Source organism: Cydia fagiglandana, chromosome 16, assembly GCF_963556715.1.
Source record: "Cydia fagiglandana chromosome 16, ilCydFagi1.1, whole genome shotgun sequence".
NCBI lineage: Eukaryota > Metazoa > Arthropoda > Insecta > Lepidoptera > Tortricidae > Cydia > Cydia fagiglandana.
In genome coordinates, this window is record NC_085947.1 from 11,476,631 (window position 1) to 11,497,290 (window position 20,660).

A 20,660-nucleotide genomic window follows, 5' to 3' on the forward strand; every position below is an offset into this window, starting at 1 on the left:
TTTTAAATGTTTTATTCACTTATTGACTGATGGTCTTGTTGATATCGTCCGAGTCATACCGAAGGGCGGATATTGGCTACGCCAATGGCGAATAGATTTCAGTATTTTTCAACTTTCCTTTTAAAACAATGCAAATGAGATCCAATCGCCTCTTTGTAGTCAAAATAGCCATATCAGTTCAGTTCACAACCAACATTAAAAATTGGTTGTCTTCTTAATGCTAATATTAATTGTCGAGAAATGGCTGATAATTTATATAAATATTTGGATATGTCTCAGGTCTCAGATGTCTGTGTCCCACGTGATATCTACATGTATTATGATAATACAGAGTGATTCATGAGACGTGAGCAGGACTAATCCTGCACACTCAGTAACTGATAATTGATCGATCACCGTCGTATTTAGGTGAAACAACCACACTTTTTCCTATTTTTTAACTTTTTGGCGATGGTAAATTTAATTCTCTACAATCATGGTCACCCTACAAGATCTAATTAATAAACATAAAACCTCTTTAACCGTAATGACAGCGTTATGATTACGAAAAAAATAAACTGTCAAACTTGAGTGAGATACGACTTTTCAAAAGTAACCAGACCGTGATGAGCAGGGGTCGGACAAAAAGTGCGGATGACGTAAAAATGACGTAATCTTGCACACAGGATGATGTTTGAGTTTGTATTTAAACTTCCGTGGCACGTATTCGATTGCCACAATATTCGAGTAAAGATGACATTTTAGAGCGTTTTCTTATAGGTACATTAGTAAATATAAATTTTAGCTAAATATAATCGTGAAGATGCAATAGCTAAACAATAACGAAGTCAATTTATTGTTCATCTGATTGACAATGTGTCAGTCAAAAACGTACTTACTCATTTCAAGTGGCGATATCGTTCAATAAAGAGGTTGATAAATGATAAGTGATAATTGTTTATGAAAATCAAAAATACTATTTGAAATCATCCTATAAGTGGTTTGACGTCATCCGCACTTTTTGTCCGACCCCTGGTGATGAGTTGATGACATTCAATTTGACACAGAATATCGGTAGTTTAGTATTCTAATTGTAGGGTGACCATGCATGTCGTAAATAAATTAATAACTTTTTTTTCAACACGACTAGAAAATTAACGTTAACCTCACTAATACTGGTACGAAACAGTTGCTTATAATTTACGAAATGCGCAGTGTTAGTCCTGCCCACGTCTCCTGAATCACCCTGTATATAGACGAGTATAATTTTGCTTCTTATTTTGAAAACGGCGGGTGTTAATGTAAATTGTAAACAGTTTGAGGGTCAAAGATCGGTACCGGCCAGTAGCATTGTCCACCACAGACATTTATCGTGTACTAGATTAACCAAATGAATTAAACGAGATGATTGATAAGTGCTCAGACATGACAGGAGATCCGCCCTTATTATATGAGTTTTACATCATATTGAACAAATTCTCTGAACCGAGAGGTCGACCTGCAATCTTCGTTTGCATCTGCGCGAGATGAACGCTGTAACCGCTGTCAAGGTCAGTTTGAAACAAAGTAATGATAATTGTATCATTTGTAATGATTTAATGATGTTTATCACCAGGTTTCGCGGAGCGGCGCGCGCGCCGGCCGCCATATTGGCCGCCATTGTTGCTGGTTTCCGGAAAAGCGCACGGTTTGGGGTCACTGAGTGTACATCAACTTGGATGCGTCTTATGTTAGAAGTTCGCTGGATTAAAGCTAAAGGTAACTAGTGATTCTAATGAAATATCTGCAGAATGTGGATGGTAAACTTGGTTTTTTATAATCTTAGACTTTTTATAGTATGTACCTACCTATATTTAGCCTCATCATCATCATCATCATCTCAGCCATAAGACGTCCACTGCTGAACATAGGCCTCCCCCTTGGACCTCCATTCGTACCGGTTGGAAGCCACCCGCATCCAGCGTCTTCCGGCGGCTTTAACAAGGTCGTCCGTCCATCTTGTGGGTGGACGTCCTACGCTGCGTTTGCTAGTCCGTGGTCTCCACTCGAGCACTTTTCGACCCCATCGGCCATCTTCTCTGCGCGCAATGTGGCCTGCCCATTGCCACTTCAGCTTGCTAATCCGGTGAGCTATGTCGGTCGGATATTTAGCCTATGTAGGTGTAAAAGCAATCCAACACTTTCACATCATTATCTGCTAAATCATAATTCATGATATGAGTCAGTTCCTACTTAACAGGGTTAGTAGAATATCAAAATAGTTTGATGCGTTGCATGGAAGGATCACTTCCAAAAAATACTTACGGACTCTTCAGGGAATACAATCTACACTCGTTATCCGAGAAATACAAACGGTCAGCATAGCCTCAGCATGTCTGAGATGTAGAAGTTTTCCTTGTTTTTACATGTCTATTAGTCACCTCTAAACGCTCGTAAGTATTATCCAGTTTTTTTTGTACTAAATTACAAATTAACTTACAAATTAATACAATATAATATTCTGCTTTATACTCTTAATACTTAACACAATTAACTTGGCCAACAAATGGTTTGTTCTGTACTATATTTTGAAAAGGGGAGTAGGCTTGTTACGTGGATTTATGGTCACTGAATTCTTTTCAACCACATTTTCCCAAACATAACGGCATTGTCGAAAAAGAATACCTAACAGTTATAGTTCAATACGTATTAGTTTTAATGAGCACAGTGAATTCTGACCAACAATGACAAAGGTATTTTAATATGATCCCAGTCTATACTATCCTTCAATGGAAAAGAGTGATAAATAGATATGAGGCTTGTAAAGAGTTAGAGCGTTTTTCGAATGTATGGGGTATGGCGCACTCGTTCGGTCAGTGCGGGGTCGTCATGGAAAATTAGCGATGCGTGGCGATGGTGTGATTCGCCCACATCAATGCTCTCCTATTGTCGTCCCCCACTAAATGTGATTTAACTGAATTATTGTGTAAAAAAGTCCACAATTTGTTTTTGACTGTCCTGTGGAGTGGCCGCGCGGCTCCCGTGGAAGTTGTTGAAGTGTGTATTGGACTGTGCCTACTGAACTGTACTGTGCTACGCTACGCGATACGTAGAGACTCGTGACGGGAAAGCTCCAAGTAAGTGCTTCTTCGTAGCGATTGAAGAAAAGCCTGAAGCTACGAATGCCCTTTGCGCAATGACGTGGATAGTTTTGTGATGATGTGTTGAATATTATTTTCAGTACGAAAGTGGTTACGTGTTGCGTTGTTAGTTTAATCTTTTATTTGCAATAAATGTGGTATATAAATTAGGTGGTGACACGGATTTTGTATCGAACTTCACATATCGCCGAGAGTGTAGGCATGCAAATTTTACATCCAAACTATTTTGATTAAACTTCCTTATAATAGGTATATCTTCACGTTAGCATATATACATCTATCTTAATCTATATCCATCCATCTATAGTTGATATTGCTCCCACGGGATCAAAGATTTTATTTTAGTTAGATGCATGTCACTAAGACAGCGTGATAATCAAGCTATAAGGCGGTGGTTACATATTATTATTACTGGCTCTGTGAGTTGTAGAACTGGTTGTAGACCTCGCGTTAAGCTAAGAAAATGAAAAGTGAAAAATACTTAGTTCATTGAGTCGTTATCACAGTGAACTCACAATAGTCTTGAGCGCCATAAGCGCTGTTGCCACTTAAGTCCAAGCGGTTGGCGCTTATGCTATTATTAACGCCACTGCAATATTATTGCGGCGCTATGCAACGTAAGCGCCAACCGCCATAAGGTACCTATTGCCGTGGAACGTCACATATACTTACCTAATAATTATTGACCATCTAATATATTAATTAACATATTCTTTACATAGTTTTCGATTGCAATTTCAAGATTGATTTCTTGCGTTTTATGCTACACGTATTATTATAGCGAATAGCGACATCTCGAACACATTTATATTTTTTACGATAAATGAAAAACAGTACAGAGAAAATTTTAAACAGGAGCTAACAAACTCTTAAAATAAGTTACCACTCTGTTTTACTCAACTTTTGTCTCTTTTATTTCCCTATTTTATTAAGTTTGGTGGTTCGTTTAGCCTCAATGTCGTTTATTATCATTTTTTTAATTTATTATTTAGTAGATACAATTGGCTCAGTTTATAGTATTTTTTCAAATTCGATGCAGGGTAGGGGTTTTCGAACCGACTGCAATTTGTATGAAAACTGCACGCCGATTGCACGTCAACTGCAAGCCCGTTAAGCCCATGATAATGTCCCAGCACTGAGTGCCAGAGACGTTATCTAATGAAACAACTACTTAACTCTTTCTAAAGCACCGAGTTTACACTTATCTATATAGTAGCATGGTCGGGTGGGCGGCTCCCGTGTTTGCGCAGTGCGCTGTGACTGCGTTATGCAACCGCGGCGCGTGCGTGCCACGTGCATACGCACCGGAACCGAAAGTGTGGTAGACGGCGAATTGATTTGTAAACTCATCAGTGATATATCGATACAATGCAATTCTCGCGGGCTAACCCATCATGATTTCAATAAGTTGAATACTTATCGATCTTATACTTAGCTACATATATCAATAAGCTTGTCTGCGAAGTAAATTTAGCGCAATGCCGCTGGAATACATATGACATCATAAATATGGTACGAGAGTCAAAATAAGGGGTCAAAGTGTGATCAAAATTATTTAACTTTAAACAATCACAAAAGTATCGAAGTCTAAGATCAATTAATAATAATAACAAAATCCTTTTCACCACACCAGCTCGGAAAGGCTTACTTTGCACTTTAAAAACGGATAGCAAAGTTGCACTTTGCTATCAGTAATTCACATGTAAGGCAAAGTAATCAAATGCAAATTTTGAGTTGTTTTCTTATGTTTGCTGGCAGAATTTACTTTTAAATGATGATTTTGGATTATAATCATTTGAATTTGATTTGATTTTGTTTGATATTTTACATTCAATATTTGCTTCGGTGGTGTTTGGTGAAAAATTTTGTGTTTCACTCGGGGACAAATTTTGTTTAACCCTCGTGCTTTGAAACCCTCGCAACACTCAAGATTCCATTTTTCGAATTATTTAATTTTGGAATATTTCGCTTGCTAGGGTATCAATATTAGCACGAGCGGTTAAACAACAACTTTGTAAATGTGCTGTGCTGTCAAAATCTTTGTAGACTAAGGGTTCCCCCAAATATGTCAACGCGGAATCGGCAAAATCCGATGGAAAAAAGCTTTATGTCTGCGCAATAAGAGCGAAAAAGTCGTCGTTCGGCTCGGCTCGCATCGGCCGGCGCCGGCCGACGCGTCGACGGCTTATTCGCTCTTATTGCGTGGACATAAAGCTTTTTCCTATCGGCTTTTGCCGAATGCGCGTCGATATATGTGGGGAGACCCTTATCTGTGGTCTAACTCTAGCTAGAGTCGGACCAAGAAAAGTCTGCAGTGGATTAGATAGCCCACGCAGTGCAAGTGTTATTTATACGTGGTCAGACTCTATCAAACGAATTCACATGTTCCGGGGCCATGGCATGTAAGTTGACAGCTTATTCGATGTGACTTTTACAGTTGAATAGTATTTAAACATAAAATTAGACTTTATGTTATAAATGACCATGACCCTTCTGTTTAAAAAGGGCAAACTGAAAAGAAGACTAAGATCTCACTAATAATAACTTAGTAGCAACCTACAGGTTTAAGTACTTTGCAAACATTTGTAAGTAAATTTATCATCACGTGCAAATTCATGTGGACGATGATAGCGGCAAGTTCTGTAAATGTTTGAGGATTAACGTTGTTCAGCCGTTGGATTTTATTCGTTGGTAAAAGCTCAAATTAGCTCATTCATATTTACACAGGAACTTATTAGGTATTCTCTCACTGTAGAGACCATTTTATTAATATAAATTACTAAAAGACATAAACACTAGAGATAATAATAGCAAATACAATTTAGACGTAAACGTACTGGTGCTCGACGCGGTCCCAGTACATGTCATCTTGAAACTTAAGTCATTGTCATTCATTAGAGGTGACAGCAAGGTGTCATCTATTGGGCATTAGCATGTCGAGCACTAGTACGTTTACCTTACGAGTTTAAGACCCAAATTGTTATATTTGTGCAGTTCCGTAAATTATTCATGGTAAGGAAACTTAACCTTTTATAAATATTTTGTTTCCTAAAATTCTTAATCTACTAATTCTCTGATGAACATAAACAAAATGTATGAATTTAGAAAGTGCACATTCTTCAAACATTCTTGGGGTAGTAATATATTCTTTATATAAACGGCTTCTAGTATATTAAACTCCGAAGCCTACATACATATAAATTCCATGTCATTGCCTCGAATGGGTGCGCCTTCAGGATGTCGCAAGGGCCGTGTCGGGATGCTGCCTTTCCCACGGCCGACCTAGCCGCTCCTACATTTCTACAATACTCCGAACAGTTTTCACACCGTCCCGCGTGAATGGACATGAAATGTGATGGAACAGTTTCAACAGTTACTCGGGACTTCTGACATCCGCATTGCTCTTTAATTGATGAATGATGGGAGTGACCCATATATTGTAATACATTTTCTCATGAGTCTGTCGCACAATTGGGCAAAAGGACGAATGCATGCGTATCTATTGAACTTCTGAACCCAATATACTTCTTTTCTCAAGTTATCATTATTCTAAAGACAAGCATTGTCAATTTAATTTGGTACCTACATTGTATGGAAATAGGTATGCTGTATGTGAACGAGGATTAGACATCCTTTTGTTTATTTATTTCTTCATGAGCTTTAACATCATCTTTCTTATGGTAGTCATCTTGTAGTTTCGTCCTCAGCAGCAAAATCTACGCCGGTATCAGTATTTCCGACAAACTTGTTTCAAGGCCTTTCAAGCTTCTCTCCTGGTATTGACTAGCTGTCATGATCTTGGGTGTTTATGTCTATGTGCATTTTTCAATAAGTAATTGCATACCTAGTGTCTATTTATATCGCGATTATTATACATCTTGCGATGTCACTTTGCTAGCTTTATAGCTAAATATTTTTTTATTTCCAAATATGTGAGCCCCACAGAAAGATCATCCACAGTAAGAATACCTTATACAAACAATACCTTGACCTCTAGATCTGCAGTACTACTTCGTTTCTACCCACTGGCCCGTTGGAGACTGATAAAGTCATGTCAAGGTAGCTTGTCCAAAAGCATGGCGTCAAATTAACCCGCTGGGCGAGCCGGTGCATTTTATCCTTTCTTTTTTTTTTTATTGTCTGAAAAGGGCTCTAGTTGCCTGGATTGGCTAACGCTACGTCTTACGTAGGCGAACAACGCGCGAACGCGGCGCGGCGCGGCGCGGCGAAAGCGGCCGCCGCCGCGCCGCGCCGCGCCGCGCCGCCTGACATTCGCGTGCAAATCGCGCCGCACCGCGTTCGCAACGAGATCGCTTACGTAGGACACTTCTATGGGCATCAAAGGATTGACTTCGCCGCGCCGCGCCGCGCCGCGTTCGCGCGTTGTTCGCCTACGTAAGACGTAGCGTAAGTCGGTGAGAATCTACACATGGACAAACTTAGAGGAACACAGAAAAAAAGTTCAATTACTAATTTTGAAATTACTTTAGGTGATATAATCCAGTATATAACCTTTTTTTTTGCGTTTCTCCAAATTTGTCCATGTGTATAGTTTTAATTAATCGCCCAACCATAATTTGGATGTATGTATTAGATAGGTACAATGGACACTTTACAATGGAGACTTTATGAAGTCAGGGAGCAACGATTTATTAAAAGTCATAATTCGCACTACAAACCGCGCGAACACTGGCCAGACAGCGATTTCACGATACAGATAACTGTATAAAATTTGGACGCGACGTCATATCGTGGAAAATGCTGCGCGAGGACATCGCTCGTGCACAATAACCCGGATGCCTACATCCGGTTTCCATCGGCACATTTTGGTGAGCGCCAAAATTTTCATAGTTTTGGGCCTCATCGCTTTGTCATTCAAATTTCTATATTTCGTACAGCGTATGCATTGAGGCAAATTGTTTGCAAAGTACGCCTAGTACATGCGTATAAATGATACGTGTTTTGCTGAACGAAGAGTTAATTTTATTACTACATAATAGTTGGTCAAGCAGATCTTGTCAGTCAGTGGAAAAAGGCGGCAAATTTGAAAAATGTAGGTACAACCCATACAACCATTTCCAGTCGCCGTTACGACGCGGTGTAGACACATCTTGTGTCGACACCGTCTGTTTCGGTCACAATTCCAGTCGCAGAGTCGTCGCCGTGTCGACACAGTTACCAGAAATGGGGAAGGGTCGACACATGACACAAAGTGACATAAAGTGTGGTCGCCGTGTGCACACATTGTTACTAGTTTGCGACTACTTTATGCCAAAATCATTCGTTCATTCGTTCATTTTGTTCCTGTCAAATGGAAACTGTCAGATGGAAAAATAGTTAAATAAAAATAAGTGACATTAATACGCCATCTCTAAAACGGATTACAAGACGTAATTATATATTGTTTGCATTTATATTACAATAGGACTTAAATTATTATGGGGAATTAAACTGCTCGAGTGATTTGATAAACTAAGTGTAATATAATCAACGCGCCACCACATTGTTTTAGTTTAGCCGGAAATGAAATTGTTTACTTCTCAGTGCTTGTGTTCATAAATATATTATTTGATGCATTTTTAGTACTTCGATGCGTATACTATACTTAGATAACAGAAATAACGCTTTACATACTACGAAACTTGTTAATTATGATGTATAAATATGGTTTAAGGCTGAGAAATATTGCAGTCACAAAGTAGTCGCAAATGTTTCGACTTTGTGTCGACTCTGTGTAGACACATGACACGCGCTGTCAAAAGTAATAACAAAGTTACTCGATTTGCAAAATGGCTCCTTGTGTTCATTTGTTTTCAGATATTCTCAAAGTGTAAAAATGACGTGGTCAGAGATGGGACTTAATAGATTAACTGTTTATTCGACTAAGGCCCACTTGCACCGTCCCACTAACCCTGGGTTAAGCGGTTAAACCGTTAACCCAGTATCAAATTGTACTGGTAACCATGGTAACTCCAGGTTTAACCAGTTAACCCCGGGTTAGTGGAATGGTGCAAGTGGCGCTAATTAATGGAATAAAAAAAGTTAATCCTCAAATTTTAATCACGATTAGGTTAGTCGACCTAACATAGATTGAATTTGAATGAATCTGAACATTAATCGAATAAATTATCGATTAAATCTCGGTTGGAAGTTGACAGGGGGCCATTTTTGTACGTAAAAATAATAGAAATGTCTTGCATGCAGATGGTAGCCAAACACTTTGTCATAAAAGTCGAGATGGGTGTCGATTTATAGGTTTTAGGGAGTGCCGATTTCGAAAATGATGACCATTTTGGATTCCAAAATGGTGGCCATGCACTATGTCATAAAAGTCGTCATGGGTGTCGTTTTATAGGTTTTAGGGGGCGCAGATTTCGAAAACGATGACCATTTTGGATTCCAAGATGGCGGCCATGCACTATGTCATAAAAGTCGTCATGGGTGTCGTTTTATAGGTTTTAGGGGGCGCAGATTTCGAAAACGATGACCATTTTGGATTCCAAGATGGCGGCCATGCACTATGTCATAAAAATCGTCATGGATGTCGTTTTATAGGTTTTAGGGGGCCCCGCTTTCGAAAATGATGACCATTTTGGAATCCAGAATGGCGGCCATGCACTATATCATGAAAGTCATCATGGGTGTCGTTTTATAGGTTTTGGGGGGCGCAGATTTCGAAAACGATAACCATTTTCGATTCCAAAATGGCGGCCATGCACTATGTCATAAAAGTCGTCATGGATATCGTTTTATAGGTTTTAGGGGGCCCCGATTTAGAAAATGATGACCATTTTGAAATCTGAAATGGCGGCCATGCACTGTCATAAAAGTTGTCATGGCTATCGTTTTATAGGTTTTGGGGGGCGCAGATTTAGTAAATGATGACCATTTTGGATTCCAAAATGGTGGCCATGCACTATGTCATAAAAGTCGTCATGGGTGTCGTTTTATAGGTTTTTGAGGGGGCGCAGATTTAGAAAACAATGACCATTTTGGATTCCAAGATGGCGGCCATGCACTATGTCATAAAAGTCGTCATGGATGTCGTTTTATAGGTTTTAGGGGACGCAGATTTCGAAAATGATGGCCATTTTGGAATCCAAAATGGCGGCCATGCACTATGTCATAAAAGTTGTCATGGGTGTCGTTTTATAGGTTTTAGGGGGCCCTGATTTCGAAAATGATGACCATTTTGGAATCCAAAATGGCGGCCATGCACTATGTTAAAAGTCGACATGGATGTCGTTTTGTTGGTCATGGTCATCATTTTCGAAATCTGCTCTTCCTAACACCTATGAATCAACATCTATGACGGCTTATATGACAAAGTGCACGGCAGACATCTTGGAATCCAAAATGGTCATCATTTTCGAATTCTGCACTCCCTAAAACCTATAAAACGATATCCATGACGACGCAAGTTATCTTTATTTTCAGATCTAACAAATTGCTACAGAATACAAAGGACAAAAAAAGAAGCGAGGAGGTAATGAAACAAGCAAAAATACAGATGATTGCTCGACGCAATGGGATGCTTCTTAAATTGTGTCCAGATTTTTTGTCATAAAAGTTTTTATTTTTCACATATTACTCTCACAAGTTCCGTGACATTTCGACCTTGTAATTTTTTAAGTAAATGTTTTTGTTTATCTGTGAGGATCTCACTAGAATAATATAATCAAGGTATGTTTATATTTGATGATTGAAATAGTAACGCAAAAAAATATATATCTGTGTCTTATATTCCTGCCGAAGACTTTTATTTTTCCTTTTCCTTCTACACAAGTTTGGTCAAGTAATAAGAATTTAGGGCTCTCAATTTTATTTTGACTTCTACAACATTAAAGCTACGAGGCCATGTTTGGTATCGTTTTCGTATAAATTCGCAGTACCAAATTTAGTTATGGTATCACATTGACACCATTCCAAAGTAAAAACATATACTTTCTTAAAAGAAACATATTCTTTCTTTAAAAACTCCTCTTCACGCTTAAACTGCTGAACAGTTTTAATTTAAATTTAGTACACATATATATTGAGTCCCGAGACAGGACATAATAAGTTATCTCAAAAATCATCCTTTAAAGGTGTGAAATGAGGTGTAGGGGGGAATTCAGAATTGACTTCTTGAAGTTAATACTGTTTAAGTTTAGGTCATGTTTTTTTTATCATTTTTAACTAAATCAAAGATGTAGACCATCCCAAATTTAATATAAATCAGTTCAGCGGTTATTGATTTCCCGTACAAATTTCCACGCCACTTTTCACACCTTCAAAAGATGATTTTGGTTATAAGATCTATCCTATGTCCTGTTCCGGGACGCAAACTATTTCTATACCAAATTTCTACGAAATCGATTCAGCGGTTAAGCGTCAAGAGGAGTTTAAAATAAACCGGCCAAGTGCGAGTCGGACTCGCGTATTAAGGGTTCCGTACATTAAGTCCGACTCGCGCTTGACTGCACATTTCTAATAGGTTTTCCTGTCATCTATAGGTAAAGAACTATTTTGTGTATTCAGACAGACAGACATACAGACGCACGAGTGATCCTATAAGGATTCCGTTTTTTGCTTTTGAGGTACGGAACCCTAAAAAGATATTTTTTTATTTTGTGGAATGGTGTCAATGTGATACCTTAAATGGATTCAGCAACCCAGATTTATACGAAAACGATACCATACACGGCCTTGCACCTTCACTGATGTAGATATATCAAGATAAAATTGAGAGCCCTAAATAAACTTTCAAGAGCGGATATCTCAAAAACTATTCAACATATCGAAAAAATTGACGGAATAAACTTGTAACAAATTAAATTAACTTGCATTTTGTATAAGTGGCCATGTCGCTAAGATGCATAGTTTCCGAGATATAATCGAAAAACCGGAAAATGGGACCTTCAAAGCCCCCTCTCTTCCCCCGCTCAAGGGCTACGGCAGGGGACTTTTGATATGTTCACCTCCTAACTTGTCCAAACCAAGTTACAGAGTCAAAAATTGTGTTCCGAGCATTTCCCTCTACAACTTTTTGGAGCATTCGTTGGCTGACCTAAGTAGCTTATTGCATTTCTTTAAAAACTTTTCTGTAAAAGGTTGACGGGTGTTGGGTGTTTATATGGTTTTGGTCGATTATTATCATTTGCATCGCCCATGATGACTTACTAGAATTACTTACGAGCACACGAGACACTAATAGTAGTTTGACAAACCTTGGTTTTCAAGAGGTATTTTATATTGACATTTGCTGTCACAAATTTGCTGTCAGATTTAGTCGCAAACCGCACGCAAAGTGCACACAAATGTGTCGACACCTTGTTACGGAAAAGTGTACACACGGCGACGACACTTTGTTTCGAAACAATTCTAGACACATTGTGTGGACTCTGTTACGACACATCTGACATTTAGTTACCACTTTGATGATTCTGCGACTGGAATGGTTATATGGGAAAGGGATATCGTTTCATAGAAAATTTGAATTTTTTTCTCATACTGACAAGATTTGCTTGACAATCTATATTTTCTGCTTTAACCTCTAGCCGCCCAGAGACCTATAAAAAGGTCTCCTGATCCATTCTAATTTGAATTTTGTGTTGACAAAATAAAATTTCATTTTGCTTGGCAAGGTTTGACGTATCCTCGGACCTCTAGCCGCCCAGAGGTTAAAAACCACTAAAATTATTGGGCTATCGAACGCACTCATAAAATTGTACTAAGTCAATCAGACATTGGTATTGTGAGTCGCAATGAAAACTAATATGGAAGCCATATATGAGCTTGAATCAGATTCAACAAATAACTTCTTACTGTTTTGAAATGGTTTTGATATGACCTTAACGACCTTTTTGTTGATTGACGCGCATCTCAGCACGCACGATGATTCATTTTGCATGCACCAATCAGCAATGGAGCAATTTTTACTTTGAAATTTATATTTAATAACAGTTAGTGAATTGTTTAGGACGTTTAGGTGATTGAAAGTAATAAATGGTGGAAGTTAAAAACCATATCTACTTGGTCAAACCAATTTGTCAGTCATTAAGAACCAGGAAAACTATACTCATCCTTTTCTTTTGGGTGCTAGTACTAGTGTAAGACAAATATAGTATGATTATCTCTGTCTGATTGAAATCAGACAGTCCTTTGACAAATTATATCTACGATCCAATACGTTACGATCTGGGGCCAAATTCGACACGTACAACTGTCAGATTTCGCATCCATGTCAAATCAACAGTTGATTTTATTGCATACTGAGTGTTGATTCCATCAACGGTGGATAATATCATTTGGTACAACCAAAACCATCCAAAACTCAACTCTAAACTAAGGGTGGTTCGGTTTGGTTTGCTTGTCACCCTAACTGCCCATATAACCATTCCAGTCGCAGAATCATCAAAGTGGTAACTAAATGTCAGATGTGTCGTAACAGAGTCCACACAATGTGTCTAGAATTGTTTCGAAACAAAGTGTCGTCGCCGTGTGTACACTTTTCCGTAACAAGGTGTCGACACATTTGTGTGCACTTTGCGTGCGGTTTGCGACTAAATCTGACAGCAAATTTGTGACAGCAAATGTCAATATAAAATACCTCTTGAAAACCAAGGTTTGTCAAACTACTATTAGTGTCTCGTGTGCTCGTAAGTAATTCTAGTAAGTCATCATGGGCGATGCAAATGATAATAATCGACCAAAACCATATAAACACCCAACACCCGTCAACCTTTTACAGAAAAGTTTTTAAAGAAATGCAATAAGCTACTTAGGTCAGCCAACGAATGCTCAAAAAAGTTGTAGAGGGAAATGCTCGGAACACAATTTTTGACTCTGTAACTTGGTTTGGACAAGTTAGGAGGTGAACATATCAAAAGTCCCCGGCCGTAGCCCTTGCGCGGGGGGAAGAGAGGGGGCTTTGAATGTCCCATTTTCCGGTTTTTCGATTATATCTCGGAAACTATGCATCTTAGCGACATGGCCACTTATACAAAATGAAAGTTAATTTAATTTGTTACAAGTTTATTCCGTCAATTTTTTCGATATGTTGAATAGTTTTTGAGATATTCGCTCTTGAAAGTTTATTTAGGGCTCTCAATTTTATCTTGATATATCTACATCAGTGAAGGTGCTAGTGCTAGGCCGTGTATGGTATCGTTTTCGTATAAATCTGGGTTGCTGAATCCATTTAAGGTATCACATTGAAACCATTCCACAAAATTAAAAAAATCTTTTTAGGGTTCCGTACCTCAAAAGCAAAAAACGGAATCTTTATAGGATCACTCGTGCGTCTGTATGTCTGTCTGTCTGAATACACAAAATAGTTCTTTACCTATAGATGACAGGAAAACCTATTAGAAATGTGCAGTCAAGCGCGAGTCGGACTTAATGTACGGAACCCTTAATACGCGAGTCCGACTCGCACTTGGTCGGTTTTTTTTAAACTCCTCTTGACGCTTAACCGCTGAACCGATTTCGTTGAAATTTGGTATAGTTTGCGTCCCGGAACAGGACATAGGATAGATCTTACTTATAACCAAAATCATCTTTTGAAAGTGTGAAAAGTGGCGTGGAAATTTGTACGGGAAATCAATAACCGCTGAACCGATTTATATTAAATTTGGGATGGTCTACATCTTTGATTTAGTTAAAAATGATAAAAAAAAACATGACTTCAAACCTAAACTTAAACAGTATTAACTTCAATTATACGAAAACGATACCAAACATGGCCTTGTAGCTTTACTGTTGTAGAAGTCAAAATAAAATTGAGAGCCCTAAATTCTTATTACTTGACCAAACTTGTGTAGAAGGAAAAGGAAAAATAAAAGTCTTCGGCAGGAATACAAGACACAAATATATTTTTTTTTTTGCGTTACTATTTCAATCATCAAATATAAACATACCTTGATTATATTATTCTAGTGAGATCCTCACAGATAAACAAAAACATTTACTTAAAAAATTACAAGGTCGAAATGTCACGGAACTTGTGAGAGTAATACGTGAAAAATAAAAACTTTTATGACAAAAAATCTGGACACAATTTAAGAAGCATCCTATTGCGTCGAGGAATCATCTGTATTTTTGCTTGTTTCATTACCTCCTCGCTTCTTTTTTTGTCCTTTGTATTCTGTAGCAATTTGTTAGATCTGAAAATAAAGATAACTTGCGTCGTCACGGATGTCGATTTATAGGTTTTAGGGAGTGCAGAATTCGAAAACGATGATCATTTTATAATCCAAGATGGCCGCTACGTATTTTGTCATAAAAGTCGTCATGAATATCGTTTTATAGGTTTTAGGAAGTGCCGATTTCGAAAATGATGACCAGTTTGGAATCCAAGATGTGTGCCGTGCACTTTGTCATAAAAGTCGTCATGGATATCGTTTTATAGGTTTTAGGGAGTGCAGAATTCGAAAATGATGACCATTTTGGATTCCAAGATGTCTGCCGTGCACTTTGTCATATAAGCCGTCATAGATGTTGATTTATAGGTGTTAGGAAGAGCAGATTTCGAAAATGATGACCATGACCAACAAATGACATCCATGTCGATTTTTAACATAGTGCATGGCCGCCATCTTGGATTCCAAAATAGTTATTATTTTCGAAATCTGCGCTCCCTAAAACCTATAAAACGACAGCCATGACGACTTTAATGACATACTGCATGGCCGCCATTTTGGATTCCAAAATGGTCATCATTTTCGAAATCAGCCGGCGTATTATGGATAGCTTTATCCATCTTTATCCACGTGATAAAATAACTGTCACTGTTTAACACCGTGGGATAGAAAGTGACGGACACCGTTTTATCACGCTGTCACGTAGACAAGAACGACCATCATATCCGTACAGGGCCCCCTAAAACCTATAAAACGACACCCATGACAACTTTTATGACATAGTGCGTGGCCGCCATTTTGGATTCCAAAATGGTCATCGTTTTCGAAATCTGCGCCCCCTAAAACCTATAAAACGACACCCATGATGACTTTTATGACATAGTGCATGGCCACCATTTTGGAATCCAAAATGGTCATCATTTTCTAAATCTGCGCCCCCCAAAACCTATAAAACGACACCCATGACGACTTTCATGACATAGTGCATGGCCGCCATTCTGGATTCCAAAATGGTCATCATTTTCGAAAGCGGGGCCCCCTAAAACCTATAAAACGACATCCATGACGACTTTTATGACATAGTGCATGGCCGCCATTTTGGAATCGAAAATGGTTATCGTTTTCGAAATCTGCGCCCCCCAAAACCTATTAAACGACACCCATGACGACTTTCATGACATAGTGCATGGCCGCCATTCTGGATTCCAAAATGGTCATCATTTTCGAAAGCGGGGCCCCCTAAAACCTATAAAACGACATCCATGACGACTTTTATAACATAGTGCATGGCCGCCATTTTAGAATCCAAAATGGTCATCGTTTTCGAAATCAGCGCCCCCTAAAACCTATAAAACGACACCCATGACGACTTTTATGACATAGTGCATGGCCACCATTTTGGAATCCAAAATGGTCATCATTTTCTAAATCTGCGCCCCCCCAAAACCTATAAAACGACATCCATGACGACTTTTATGACATAGTGCATGGCCGCCATTTTGGAATCGAAAATGGTTATCGTTTTCGAAATCTGCGCCCCCCAAAACCTATAAAACGACACCCATGACGACTTTTATGACATAGTGCATGGCCGCCATTTTGGATTTCAAAATGGTCATCATTTTCTAAATCGGGGCCCCCTAAAACCCATAAAACGACATCCATGACGACTTTTATGACATAGTGCATGGCCGCCATTTTGGAATCGAAAATGGTTATCGTTTTCGAATTCTGCGCCCCCCAAAACCTATAAAACGACACCCATGACGACTTTTATGACATAGTGCATGGCCGCCATTCTGGATTCCAAAATGGTCATCATTTTCGAAAGCGGGGCCCCCTAAAACCTATAAAACGACATTCATGACGGCTTTTATGACATAGTGCATGGCCGCCATCTTGGAATCCAAATTGGTCATCGTTTTCGAAATCTGCGCCCCTTAAAACCTATAAAACGACACCCATGACGACTTTTATGACATAGTGCATGGCCACCATTTTGGAATCCAAAATGGTCATCATTTTCTAAATCTGCGCCCCCCAAAACCTATAAAACGACACCCATGACGACTTTTATTACATAGTGCATGGCCGCCATTTTGGATTTCAAAATGGTCATCATTTTCTAAATCGGGGCCCCCTAAAACCTATAAAACGACACCCATGACGACTTTTATGACATAGTGCATGGCCGCCATCTTGGAATCCAAAATGGTGATCATTTTTGAAATCTGCGCCTCCTAAAACCTATAAAACGACACCCCTGACGACTTTTATGGCATAGTGCATGGCCGCCATTTTGGATTCCAAAATGGTCATCATTTTCAAAATTGGGGCCCCCTAAAACGTATAAAACGACATCCATGACGACTTTTATGACACAGTGCATGGCCGCCATTTTGGATTCCAAAGTGGTCATCATTTTCGAAATCGGCACTCCCTAAAACCTATAAATCGACACCCATCTCGACTTTTATGACAAAGTGTTTGGCTACCATCTGCATGCAAGACATTTCTATTATTTTTACGTACAAAAATGGCCCCCTGTCAACTTCCAACCGAGATTTAATCGATAATTTATTCGATTAATGTTCAGATTAATTCAATTTCAATCTATGTTAGGTCGACTAAACTAATCGTGATTAAAATTTGAGGATTAACTTTTTTTATTCCATTAATTAGTCGAATAAACAGTTAATCTATTAAGTCCCATCTCTGACCACGTCATTTTTACACTTTGAGAATATCTGAAAACAAATGAACACAAGGAGCCATTTTGCAAATCCAGTAACTTTTTTATTACTTTTGACAGCGCGTGTCATGTGTCTACACAGAGTCGACACAAAGTCGAAACATTTGCGACTACTTTGTGACTGCAATATTTCTCAGCCTTAAACCATATTTATACATCATAATTAACAAGTTTCGTAGTATGTAAAGCGTTATTTCTGTTATTTAAGTATAGTATACGCATCGAAGTACTAAAAATGCATCAAATAATATATTTATGAACACAAGCACTGAGAAGTAAACAATTTAATTTCCGGCTAAACTAAAACAATGTGGTGGCGCGTTGATTATATTACACTTAGTTTATCAAATCACTCGAGCAGTTTAATTCCCCATAATAATTTAAGTCCTATTGTAATATAAATGCAAACAATATATAATTACGTCTTGTAATCGGTTTTAGAGATGGCGTATTAATGTCACTTATTTTTATTTAACTATTTTTCCATCTGACAGTTTCCATTTGACAGGAACAAAATGAACGAATGAACGAATGATTTTGGCATAAAGTAGTCGCAAACCCGAAACAATGTGTGCACACGGCGACCACACTTTATGTCACTTTGTGTCATGTGTCGACCCTTCCCCATTTCTGGTAACTGTGTCGACACGGCGACGACTCTGCGACTGGAATTGTGACCGAAACAGACGGTGTCGACACAAGATGTGTCTACACCGCGTCGTAACGGCGACTGGAAATGGTTGTATGGGTGTGGATTGTTAATGTCAAATTTTGACATTGTACGTATTCGAGAACTTATGATTTTTCCCACATCAACGGGAGATCAACACGATACGTCAAACGTCGCTTGTCGAATACCACCCCTGTTTCATAACCTCGTAAGATCGAAGCAAATTTTTGCGGTTTTGAATTTGGAACTTTCTTTGTACTTGTACAAGCACGCCGGGACTTACGAGAATAAACAAAGTTAGTTTATCGAGCTCTCCTAATAAAGCAGCATAGTTATGATTATGACCGATGTAATGCAACATGCACATAATACACGTCAGGAAAGATAAACCGCGTGATGTCACAAAGCGCACGCATGCAATACAAACATGCATGCACTGAATGACTGCCTCTTTATTCACGTTATCAGTTTTCTTTATAACTTCATTCTATCTTCTATTTTGACGTACAGTCAGTAAAACTATTAGCTTAGGTATAATGTGGCTATTATATTAAAAATATTGATTGTAAACATTTATTTATAAAATACGTAAATAAAGATGAAAATACGTAAATAAAAATGAACAATTGATACATAATGTAGAATTAAAATTTGTAAAAAATATATAAATGATAAATACGTTACGTCAATAATAGAAATTGTATGCAGAAAATCTGTAGATAACTAAAGGACCGTTCCCTATCCACTCAACCGTCCGGCCCGCGAGACTGTTTTCCTGTCACCCGTCCGGGGTTTTTTAGCGACGCACGCCCCGCGCAGCGCATTCACAATTTTCTACAAAAATTATAACTACACTGCCACCAAAATTTTTTTAGAGCTAACTATTTAGTAAGGCTATGTTGTCGCATCAAGAGAATTAGTAAATAATGCCGAAATATTCCGTTAGATGGGTCTGAAATCAATTCTTTCTTCCACCCCTTTGGATAAGTAGTAAGGTTCCCGTATTTTTTTCGGATACTATACTATCGTCGGACGGTCAAGTGGCTATGTTAAGGTTAACCATTTATGCATGGCTGCATGCAATAGAGATCCCTCTTGGGATAAGATTGTACTATATTTATGTTCTGATGTACCTGTATTCCTCTCTTCCGTGCAACACAGTGGCGAATTTGCAGTCTTTGCCGCCCTAGGCCCCAGGCCCTGTAGCCGCCCCTTTCAAGCCACCCATAATATTGACTACATTTTGAGTTATTTCTTGTTACCATCTGCGAATTTTTTGTCACAATTTGCCGCCCCTAAATATCTTGCCGCCCTAGGCCCGGGCCTACTGTGCCTTAGGGCAAATCCACCATTGGTGCAACAAAGTGTTACTTACTTAATTTGAAATTCAGTGAGAAGCGTGAACAATAGCCAATTATGCATTGAAACATAAAATGTAACTATTTGCAGTTTTCCAGCCCAATTTCACGCGTCTGCGCAAACTAACGGTATCGATGACCATGTTGGATCCATTACAAATAATGTCCAGCGATCAATAGCAGTACAGTTATTGTGCCCTTAGTACAGGCATTTTCTATTTTATCGACTAAATGGATGCTTTGTACTTCGGTGGCACGTACGCCGCACGCGCATACCTCTGTAATATGAGGAGAGTTTGAATAAAAATATTTCATATTTTATGACAATATATTGTTATGTATACATACTGTGATGTTTATTTTAAAACAATCATTTGAAGTTATTAACTCGTATCGAACAATATAAAAACCATTGAAATCGGAGGGCCTACCCCGAACCACGTTCGCGTTGACCTGTTGCCCCTCTGTCGCACTTGAAAATTAGTACGTAAGTGTGACAGGGAGGCAATACGTCGAACGTGCCCTCAGAATACACATCAGCCATGATTCCGGCGTTATCATAGAGAGAGTGATGTCATTTAAGTGTTGCCATGAAGACAGTATGGATATAATTAATTTAAATATAGATAGCATATCTGA

The 20,660-nt window shown here is 38.6% G+C and overlaps 1 protein-coding gene across 1 annotated transcript in view; it reads left to right on the plus strand.

Annotated features, from left to right (window-relative positions):
* Positions 1 to 2,560: 2,560 nt before the first annotated feature.
* The window catches only part of LOC134671972 (uncharacterized), a 40,886-nt gene continuing 22,786 nt past the window's right edge, over positions 2,561 to 20,660 (plus strand). Inside the window, exon 1 of the mRNA XM_063529856.1 lies at positions 2,561 to 3,095. The gene's annotated coding sequence lies outside the window, so the exon portion shown is untranslated. The remainder of the gene's footprint in view (positions 3,096 to 20,660) is intronic.